Source organism: Homarus americanus, unplaced genomic scaffold (assembly GCF_018991925.1).
Source record: "Homarus americanus isolate GMGI-L3 unplaced genomic scaffold, GMGI_Hamer_2.0 scaffold47897, whole genome shotgun sequence".
In the NCBI taxonomy this organism is placed as follows: Eukaryota; Metazoa; Arthropoda; class Malacostraca; order Decapoda; family Nephropidae; genus Homarus; species Homarus americanus.
The window spans coordinates 1-9,541 of NW_024734616.1; positions in this window are offsets into that span (position 1 = coordinate 1).

Sequence of the window (9,541 nt, forward strand, 5' to 3'; positions counted from 1 at the left end):
AGCAGCGAGGTGGTGGTGGTGGTGGTGGTGGTGGTGGTGGTGGTGGTGAGTGGTGAGGTGGTGGTGGTGGTGGAGGTGGTAGTGGTGTGGTGGTGGTGGTGGGTGGTGGTGGTGGTGGTGTGGTAGTGGTGGTGGGTGGATTGGTGGTGGTGGTGGTGGGTGAGTTGAGGTGGTGGTGATGATTGATGGTGGTTGGTGATTGTTGGTGGTTGGTGAGGTGTGGTGTGATTGGTTGGTTAGTTGGTGGTGGGGTTGAGTTGATTGAAGTTGGTGAGGTGGTTGGTTGGTTGAAGTTGGTGGAGTTGGGGTGGTGGTTGGTTGGTGGTTGGGGTGGGTTGGTTGAGTTGGTGGAGTTGGTGTTGTTGATTGATTGGTTGGTTGAGTTGGTTGGTGGGGTGGTTGGTGTGGTTGATTGGTGGTGGTGGTGGTGGTTGGTTGGTGGTGTTGGTTGATGGTTGGTTGGTGGTGGGGATTGGTGGTGGGTTGGTTGGTGGAGTTGGTGGGGTTGGTTGGTTGAGTTGGTTGGTTGGAGTTGGTGGGGTGGTTGAGTTGATTGGTTGGTTGATTGGTTGATGGTTGGTTAGTTGTGGTGGGGTGGTTGGTTGTGGTGGTGGTGGTGGTGGTGAAGGTGGTGAAGTTGTTGGTTGGTGGGGTGGTGGTGGTGTTGGTGGTTGGTGGTGGTTGAGTTGAGTTGATTGGTGGGGTGGTGATTGGTGGTTGGTGATTGAGTTGAGTTGATTGAGGTGGGGTGGGGTGGTGAGAGGTGAGTTGGTGAGGTGAGTGGTGGTGGTAGTTGGTTGATTGGTGCAGTTGAGGGTGGTGGTGGTTGAGTTGAGGTTGAGGTGGTGAAGGTTGGTTAGTTGATTGGTTGGTGAGTTGGTTGAGTTGATTGGGTTGAGTTGAGTTGAGTTGGTTAGTTGAGTTGATTGGTTGGGTTGATGGTTGAGTTGGTTGAGTTGGTTGGTTGGTGGTTGGGGGGTTGGTGGTGGTTGGTTGGTGGTTGATTGAGTTGTGTTGGTGGTGTGGGGTGGTGGTGGTGGTGGTGGGGTGGGGTTGGTTGATTGGTTGGTTGGTGATTGGTTGGTAGTTGGTGGTGGTGGTGGTGGGGTGGTTGGTGGTGGGGTGGTTGGGGTGGTGGTGGAGTTGGTTGGTTGTGGTGGTGGTGGGGTGGTGGTGGTGGTAGTGGTGGTGGTGGTGGTGGTGGTGAAGGTGGTGGTGGTTAGGAGTGGTGGTGGTGGTGGTGGTGGTGGTGGTGGTGGTGTGGTGGTGGTGGTGGTGGTGGTGGTGGTGGTTGGTTGGTGGTGGTGGTGTGGTGGTGGTGGTGGTGGTTGCTGGTGGTGGTGGTGGTGGTGGTGGTGGGGTGGTTGGGGTGGTTGGTGGTTGGTGGGGTGGTTGGTGGTGGGTGGTGGGTGGTGCGGTGGTGGTGGGTGGTGGTGGGTGGTGGGTGGTGGTGGTGGTGGTGGGTGGGTGGTGGTGGTGGTTGGTGGTGTGTTCTAAGTGTGCAGTGATGGACACGATGAAGTGATAGACAACTATTCCCTGAGCCTTTGACCTGGAGTTTAAGGTGGTCTGTACTATTTTATATATTATACTAGTTAAACTTATTATCTTTTGTAGAGACAAGTGAGAGACAATGAGAGACAAATGAGAGACAAGTGAGAGAGACAATTCTTAAAGATAACGTTTATGTCTCTATCACACTCAAAAATAATACTGTTATCATTTCAGGTTATCAATACAGACCAGAAACTCGTATCAGACATGTAAATAAATATGTGGGATAACTGTTTTGACCCAAGAGTTGTTTTGACGACAAATGATGTTGTGTGCCACTTCCTCCAGGACCAAGCCAGGGGAGAAAGGAGGGAGGCAGGAGTGGTGAAGGAGGGAAGGGAGGAGGAGGGAGGCAGGGCAGTTAGTGAAGGAGGAAGGGAGGGAGGAGGAAGGGAGGCAGGGTGGTGGAGGAGGGGGAGGGAGGGAGGGCAGTTAAGTGAAGGAGGGAGGGAGGGAAGGAGGGAAGGGAGGCTGGAGTGAGTGGAGGAGGGAGAGGGAGGGGAGGGACAGTTAGTGAAGGAGGGAAGGGAGGAGGAGGGAAGGGAGGCGGGAGTGAGTGGAGGAGGGAAGGGAGGGAAGGAAGGAAGGAGGGGGAGTGAGGGAAGGAAGGAGGGAGGAAGGAAGAAGTGAAGGAATGAAGGAAGAAAAGGAAGGAGTAGAAGATGAGGTGGACGTCTCGCTGCAGTGTCGATTCAGACTGCTGCTCCTCTCTGTCTCAATCAATCAGGATCCTGACTGTCTGTCTGTCTGTCTCTCTGTCTATCAAACTGTCTGTCTCTTTGTTGGTCTCTCTCTTAATCTGTCTGTATATCATCTCTCAATCTACCTGTCTCTCTCAATTACTCTCTGTTCTCTCACCTGTCTCTTTTGTCTGTCTGTCAATCTGTCTATCACTTTAATATGAAAAAAATCCGTTATATTGAAGGGTTCGGACAGGCATTTTTTCGATTAGTTGATTTATTTCAGGAACAGAAATTGGTGCAATCAGCTGAAAAACCTTAATCTGCCATTGCAAAGTTGGTGAATATCGTTTGTCTTTTATAATTCGTATCTAGCGATTTCATATGTTAGGTTAGGTTACGTTATGGGTAGGTTAGGTTATGTTCTTGTTAGGTTATGGTTAGATTAGGTTATGGTTAGGTTAAGGGTAGGTTCATCAGTTTCAATAGTCATAAATTAGTTCGACTGTTTGCCTGCCTCTCTCTTTTTTTTTTTTTTTACCTTCCAACACATAGGGAGAGAGGAGAAAGGTAAAGGCAAAGGCAAGACAAGGGTTGGCTAGAGCAAGGCAAGGGTTGGCTAGGCAAGGTCAAAAAGTTGGCTAGAGCAAGGCAGGCAAGGTTGGCAAGGCAAGGGTTGGCTAGGCAAGAGCAAGACAGGGTTGGCTAAGCAAGGCAAGGCAAGGGTTAGCTAGACAAGGCAAGACAGGATTGGCTACGACAAAACAAGGCAAAAGTTGGCTAGAGCAAGGCAAGGCAAGGGTTAGCTAGGCAAGGCAAAAGCAAGGGTTGGCTAAGCAAGGCAAGGCAAGGGATTTACTAGGCAAGGCAAAGGCAAGGGTTAGCTAAACAAAGGCAAGGCAAGGGGTTGGCTAGAGAAAGGCAAAAGGCAAAAGCAAGGTTAGCTAAAGCAAGGCAAAGACAAGGGTTAGCTAGGCTCGTATCTCTCATCAAAAATGGGGAAAAGACAGGTGGGGTTGTTATTATTCAGGAAGCATTGTTTGTGTGTTTTTGTTGTTGGGGGTGGTGTGTGTGGGGGTGTTTTTTGTTTGTTTTTTTTTTTGTTTGTGGGTTTTTGGTTTGTGGGTTGTGTTTGTAGTGTGGTGATGGTAGTAGTGGTGATGGTGGTGTGGTGTGGTGATGGTGGTGTGGTGGTGGTGGTGGTGGTGATGGTGGTGAGTGGTTGTGATGGTGGTGGTGGTGGTGGTGATGGTGGTGAGGTGGTGGTGGTGTGGTGGTGGAGGTGGTGGTGGTGTGGTGGTGGTGGTGATGGTGGTGGTGGTGGTGGTGATGGTGGTGGATTGGGTGGTGATGGTGGTGGTTGGTGGTGGTGGTGGGTGATGGTGGTGGTGGTGGTGGTGGTGGTGTGGTGTAGTGTTGGTTGTGGTGGTGATGGTAGTGTTGGTGGGTAGTAGTAGTGGTCGTGGTTTTTAGTAGTTGTTGTTGTTGTTGTTTGTTGTTTTGAAGGCGTGCTGGTTGTAATAGTGATAATGGTAATAGTAATGATATTAATAATAGTAGTTGTAGTAGAAGTATTGTGGGTGGGTTTTGTGTGTTGTGTGTTTTTTGTAGTGTTGTGTGTAGTAATTTTAGTATTGGTAGTAGTAATAGTAAAGACAGATGTTTTTGTTTTTGTGGTTGTTGGGTTGTTTGGGGTTTTTTGTTTTGTTGTGTTGTTTTTTGTGCTGGGATGGAGGGGAGGGGGGAGTAGTCTGGGGAGTGAGGGTGGATGAGGAGATGAGGTGTGTGGGAAGGAAGGAGTGTGGGAAGGAAGGAGGGTGTGGGGGAGGAGGGTTGCGTCTGGAAGGAAGGGAGTGTGTGTGTGTGTGTGTGTGTGTGTGTGTGTGGAGAGAGATGGGTGTGGGGGGGAGGGAGGGGTGTGTGTGTGGTGTGTATGTGGGAGAGGGTGTGTGGGGAGGGAAGAGGCAGGTGGTGGGATGAAAGTAACAACAGATTGATGTGGTGGGTAGAAAGTAACAACAGGTGGTGGTGAGTAAGTAGCAGAGGTGGTGGTGGGTGAAAGTAACAACAGGTGGTGAAAGGTTAGAAGCACAGGTGGTGTGGTGGGTAAATGTAGAGGTCGTGGTGGGTAATGTAAGTGAGTGATTTGGAGTGAAATGCTTGACGGTGATGGTGGAGTAAGTAGCAAGGGAGTAGTGGTGGAGTAAAGTAACAACAGGTGTGGTGGTGGGTGAAAAGTAACAACAGATTGGTGGTGGTGGAGTGAATGGTAACCAAGTGGTGGTGGGTAAGTAGCAGAGTTGTTGGTGGGTAAAGTAGCAGGTGGTGGTGGGTAAAGTAACAACGGTGGTGGTGGTTAAGTGCAACAGGTGGTGAATTAATTAGATGTGTTTGTTAGTGGAGTGAAGTAGCAGAGGTGAGTGGTGGAGTAAAGTAACAACAGGTGGTGGTGGTGGAAAGTAACAACAGGTGAGGTGGTGGTGGGTAAGTAACAACAAAGTGGTGTGGTGGGTAAGTGGCAGGAAGAGGTGGTGGTGGAGTAATGATAGAAGGCTGCTTGGCTATAAGGTCTGCCATGTTGGTTGTGGGAGTGGAGAGGGAGAAAGGGGGAGAAAGGAGAGGAGAGAAGGAGGACAGAAAGTTCGATGAGAAAGGAAGTGTTGAGAGTTTAGTATAAAGTAGGAAAGATAGGGTGGGGGGAGGGTGAGTGGCTTTATGCTTCATAGCGTCACGTAATGCCCAACAGGTGTGTGTGTGTGTGTGTGTGTGTCTGTGTGAGTGTGTCTGTGTGAGTGTGTGTGTGGGTGTCTGTGGGTGTGTGTGTGTGTGTGGGTGTTACTGATTGTATGAGGCCAGGTAACATGTAAGCTAAAATTAAACGTAGTGATTTTCTCAGAACAGAATACCATCTAGTTTATGGATTCTTGGCTAATGGTGGTTTAACAGGGGTTTGGGGTGGGCTAATGGGGTTTAATGGGGTTGGAGTGGGCTAATATTGTTTTAGGTACATATATATATATATATATATATATATATATATATATATATATATATATATATATATATATATATATATATATATATATATATATATATATATATAGGTGCGAATTTTTAATTTTTCCCAACATGTTTTCGCCTGCATATGGCTGCCCACCAGCTGTAGTATTAGTCCGCCAATACAGTAATCGGTTTTAGGGCTTAAATTCCTTACCATTTTAGTAAATATCAAGAAGGTTGTACTATTCAATAATTTTAAAAGTTTTATATTAAATTTTTTTAGTCATTTTAACAATTATTGAACATAATTGAAGTACAGGAAGCTAGTTTTTTGCATGCCAAACAGCCACTCAACACACCAAGCTTGGTGTCAGTTTGTTTACCAGTTCAGAGGAAGGAACATATTGTTTGAGACTCTTCAAAATAAAATTTTTTCTGTGTTTCCAGTCAAATTATTGGTCATTTTGAAAAATATTTTACATATTGATAATATATAGCGCAGTGCAGTGTTGATTTAAAGAAAATAATCTTGAATTACACCAAGTAAACTAAAATTTTATGGGTGAAATGGCAGCATGGGGTGACTTCTCTTCCACCCCAATGCCTTCTATTTCCCATCATCATCATCATCAACCAGGAGCCTTCTACATGCACACCTCAAAGTAAGTGTACTTTACTGCATCTGTTTTTAGTTTGTATGTAATTTTCGGTGAGCTGGAACCAATTACCCCAAAACCCATTGAAATAATCGGTTAACGAGCAACCTTGTGGAACGAATTGTGCTCATTAACCGAGGAACCAATATATACTGTGTGTGTGTGTGTGTATATATATATATATATATATATATATATATATATATATATATATATATATATATATATATATATATATATATATATATATATATATATATATATATATATATATATATATATATATATATATATATATATATATATATATATATATATATATATATATATATATATATATATATATATATAAATCTTGATAAAATCACACAGGAAAATGGAAACAACGGAGTACCTTAGCTTTCGTCTTTATTCAAGACATCTTCAGAGGCAACTGGATTACATGGACAGAGAGAGGCTTAAATATACAGGGTGACCTAAAAACATGAGGTCAGGTCATAATGATGACATCCACTAATCCCCACACCAACATACACGTAGAGGAGCTTAAGAAAAGGGTGATGACGTGACTAGACAGGTCAGGTCAGAAAAAAGGGACCCACAAAATAACTATCATACATCAAGATCAAAGGTTTTCAAAGCATTTTTAACCTTGGGCCACTGACAAATAAATTTATGTAACATATTATCAGTTTTGAACTGACCATCACTAAGGTTTATTGATTTTAATTCCTTAATCAAACTAGCTTCAACCAGAAGTCTTTCTGTGACACAAGATGATTTGAATACTTCTAAGCTTTTTTCCCAAGCAATGGGGTGATTATTATTCCTAACATGAACGAACAAGGCACTTACTTTCATTTCTTAAAGATAAATTACAACTGCTAGATTTAACTATTGAACATGATACTTTCCTGAAATTGATAGAGTTATGTGTAACTGACAATGTGTTTAGAGCAAATGGGAAGTTCTACAAACAAATATTTGGCATGAGCATGGGTAATTGTCTTTCTGCTCCTCTAGCCTGTATTTATATGGAGTTTTTTGAGTCTAGATTACTACCCAATATAGTGGACTTTATTCCTCCATGGTATAGATATGTAGATGATGTTCTTTGTCTTTGGCATAAAAACAGTGACCCATTGGAATTTTTAGACAAGCTTAATAATATTATCCCTAGTATCACATTCAAAATTGAAAGAGAAATAAATGAATCCCTTCCACTTCTTGATATGCTTATTATGAGAAATGGCCAAAACTATAAATTTAAGGTGTATAGAAAGCCCACACAGGTAGACAGTTTCATTCACTTTTTATCGAATCACCTTGAGTCTACCAAAATGTCAGTTTTTTCTGCTATGTTCCTAAGATGTCTGCGTATTTGTGACTCTGAATTTATTGACGATGAATTTAAACACATTCGTTCTATTGCACAGAAACTTGGGTACCCTTCTGTGTTTGTTGATCAATGTTTTAAAAGGGCTAAAAAATCCTTTCATTCCTCTCAAACCAGACAAGTTCCTACACTTAAGAATATTTTGACTCTGCCCTATCGTATTGAATTTGTCCCGTTAGTTCGGTCCCTCAAGCTTCTAAATATTAATGCTGTTTTCAAGTATGACTCAACCATTACCAATATGTTAATAAGGAATAGCCCAAGTTTGAATGTAAATGGAAGTGTTTATTATATTCCATGTAGCAAATGTAATTGTAATTATGTAGGACAGACAGGAAAAACACTGCAGCTCAGAATCAAACAACATAAGTACAATATCAGAACAGCATCTGAAAGCAGTGCCTTGTTCGTTCATGTTAGGAATAATAATCATCCCATTGCTTGGGAAAAAAGCTTAGAAGTATTTAAATCATCTTGTGTCACAGAAAGACTTCTGGTTGAAGCTAGTTTGATTAAGGAATTAAAATCAATAAACCTTAGTGATGGTCAGTTCAAAACTGATAATATGTTACATAAATTTATTTGTCAGTGGCCCAAGGTTAAAAATGCTTTGAAAACCTTTGATCTTGATGTATGATAGTTATTTTGTGGGTCCCTTTTTTCTGACCTGACCTGTCTAGTCACGTCATCACCCTTCTCTTAAGCTCCTCTACGTGTGTGTTGGTGTGTGGATTAGTGGATGTCATCATTATGACCTGACCTCATGTTTTTAGGTCACCCTGTATATTTAAGCCTCGCTCTGTCCATATAATCCAGTTGCCTCTGAAGATGTCTTGAATAAAGACGAAAGCTAAGGTAATCCGTTGTTTCCATTTTCCCGTGTGATTTTATCAAGATTTATCTTATCCACGTTTTCATTGTGGATTTACATGAAATAAATAAATAAATAAATAAATATATATATATATATATATATATATATATATATATATATATATATATATATATATATATATATATATATATATATATATATATATATATATATATATATATATATATATATATATATATATATATATATATATACATCTTCAGGATGAGTGCAATGAAAGGACTGACATTGAATGAAATGTAATTGAGAAGGTTTTAGGGATCAACCTAAACCTAAAAATCAGTTTGATTCTGAAAAAAACATTTGGTACGAGAGAAGCAGTGACCTTCCAGGTGTCCTGAAGCATTGATCATAAAGGTACTGTATTAGGATTATAAAAATCTACTTTTGGCATCAGTGTTAACATAGTATATAGTGAAATTATTAGTTGTCTTAGGGTTAGACAGTGAGTTCCATAAGGTAGGGGTTTTTTATCAGATGAATAAAAGCATACAGTATAACATTACAACTTTCAACTAATACAATATTTTCTAGTAAAGAAGACTGATATTTACCTCAATGTAATCCAGCTTTGACAACACCCCACGTAAGTCTCCAACCCCATCTGCATTTGAGTCTTGGAAACTTGGGACATAAATTTCATACATGACTGAGCCTTGCCACCACATGTGTGTTGGATCACACTCAGTCCCTTGTGGCATCTGTTTACAAATATCAAAATCTTTATTATAATGGTTATGCTTTTCTATTATTTTATGAACAATTGTGGACAAAAATAATGAACCAGGGAGGGAGTGTAAGCTGTGCCCAGCACAAAACTAAACTAAAATATAATTAAATTTGTGGCATGGAAAGAAAACCAGAGACTTTTAATCACCACCTCTAAGTGACAGTGAGAAAGTGTACAGAGAATGAAGTATCCTCCACCTAACACAACCTTCCATACACTACTTCCCTGCATGCCTGCCTGCCTGATGAATTCTTTTGATCCACAATTGTACAAATACTTAAAGGATGTCAAAATTCTTAACCATGTAAAATACAAATGTTTGATGGAGGAAACAATACCAACTATGTCATTCTCATCAGGAAACCCTGAGACCCAAGAGTTACTACGAGGTGATCTACCAGAAATAACCACTACATTACGTCTTTATTCACGCCATGGATGGAATCTCAGAAAACCTAACGCTGGGTGAAACAATGTAAATTGGTATGTATTTTCCCTTAAGACTTATTGAAACAGTGAATAAATACTGTAATAGCAGATGATGAGAAAGTGTACAGAGAGAATGAAGTTGTCTTCCAGGCTTTGGCCAAAGTGAAATGAAACCTGACTACTATCCAACAGTGAATGGTG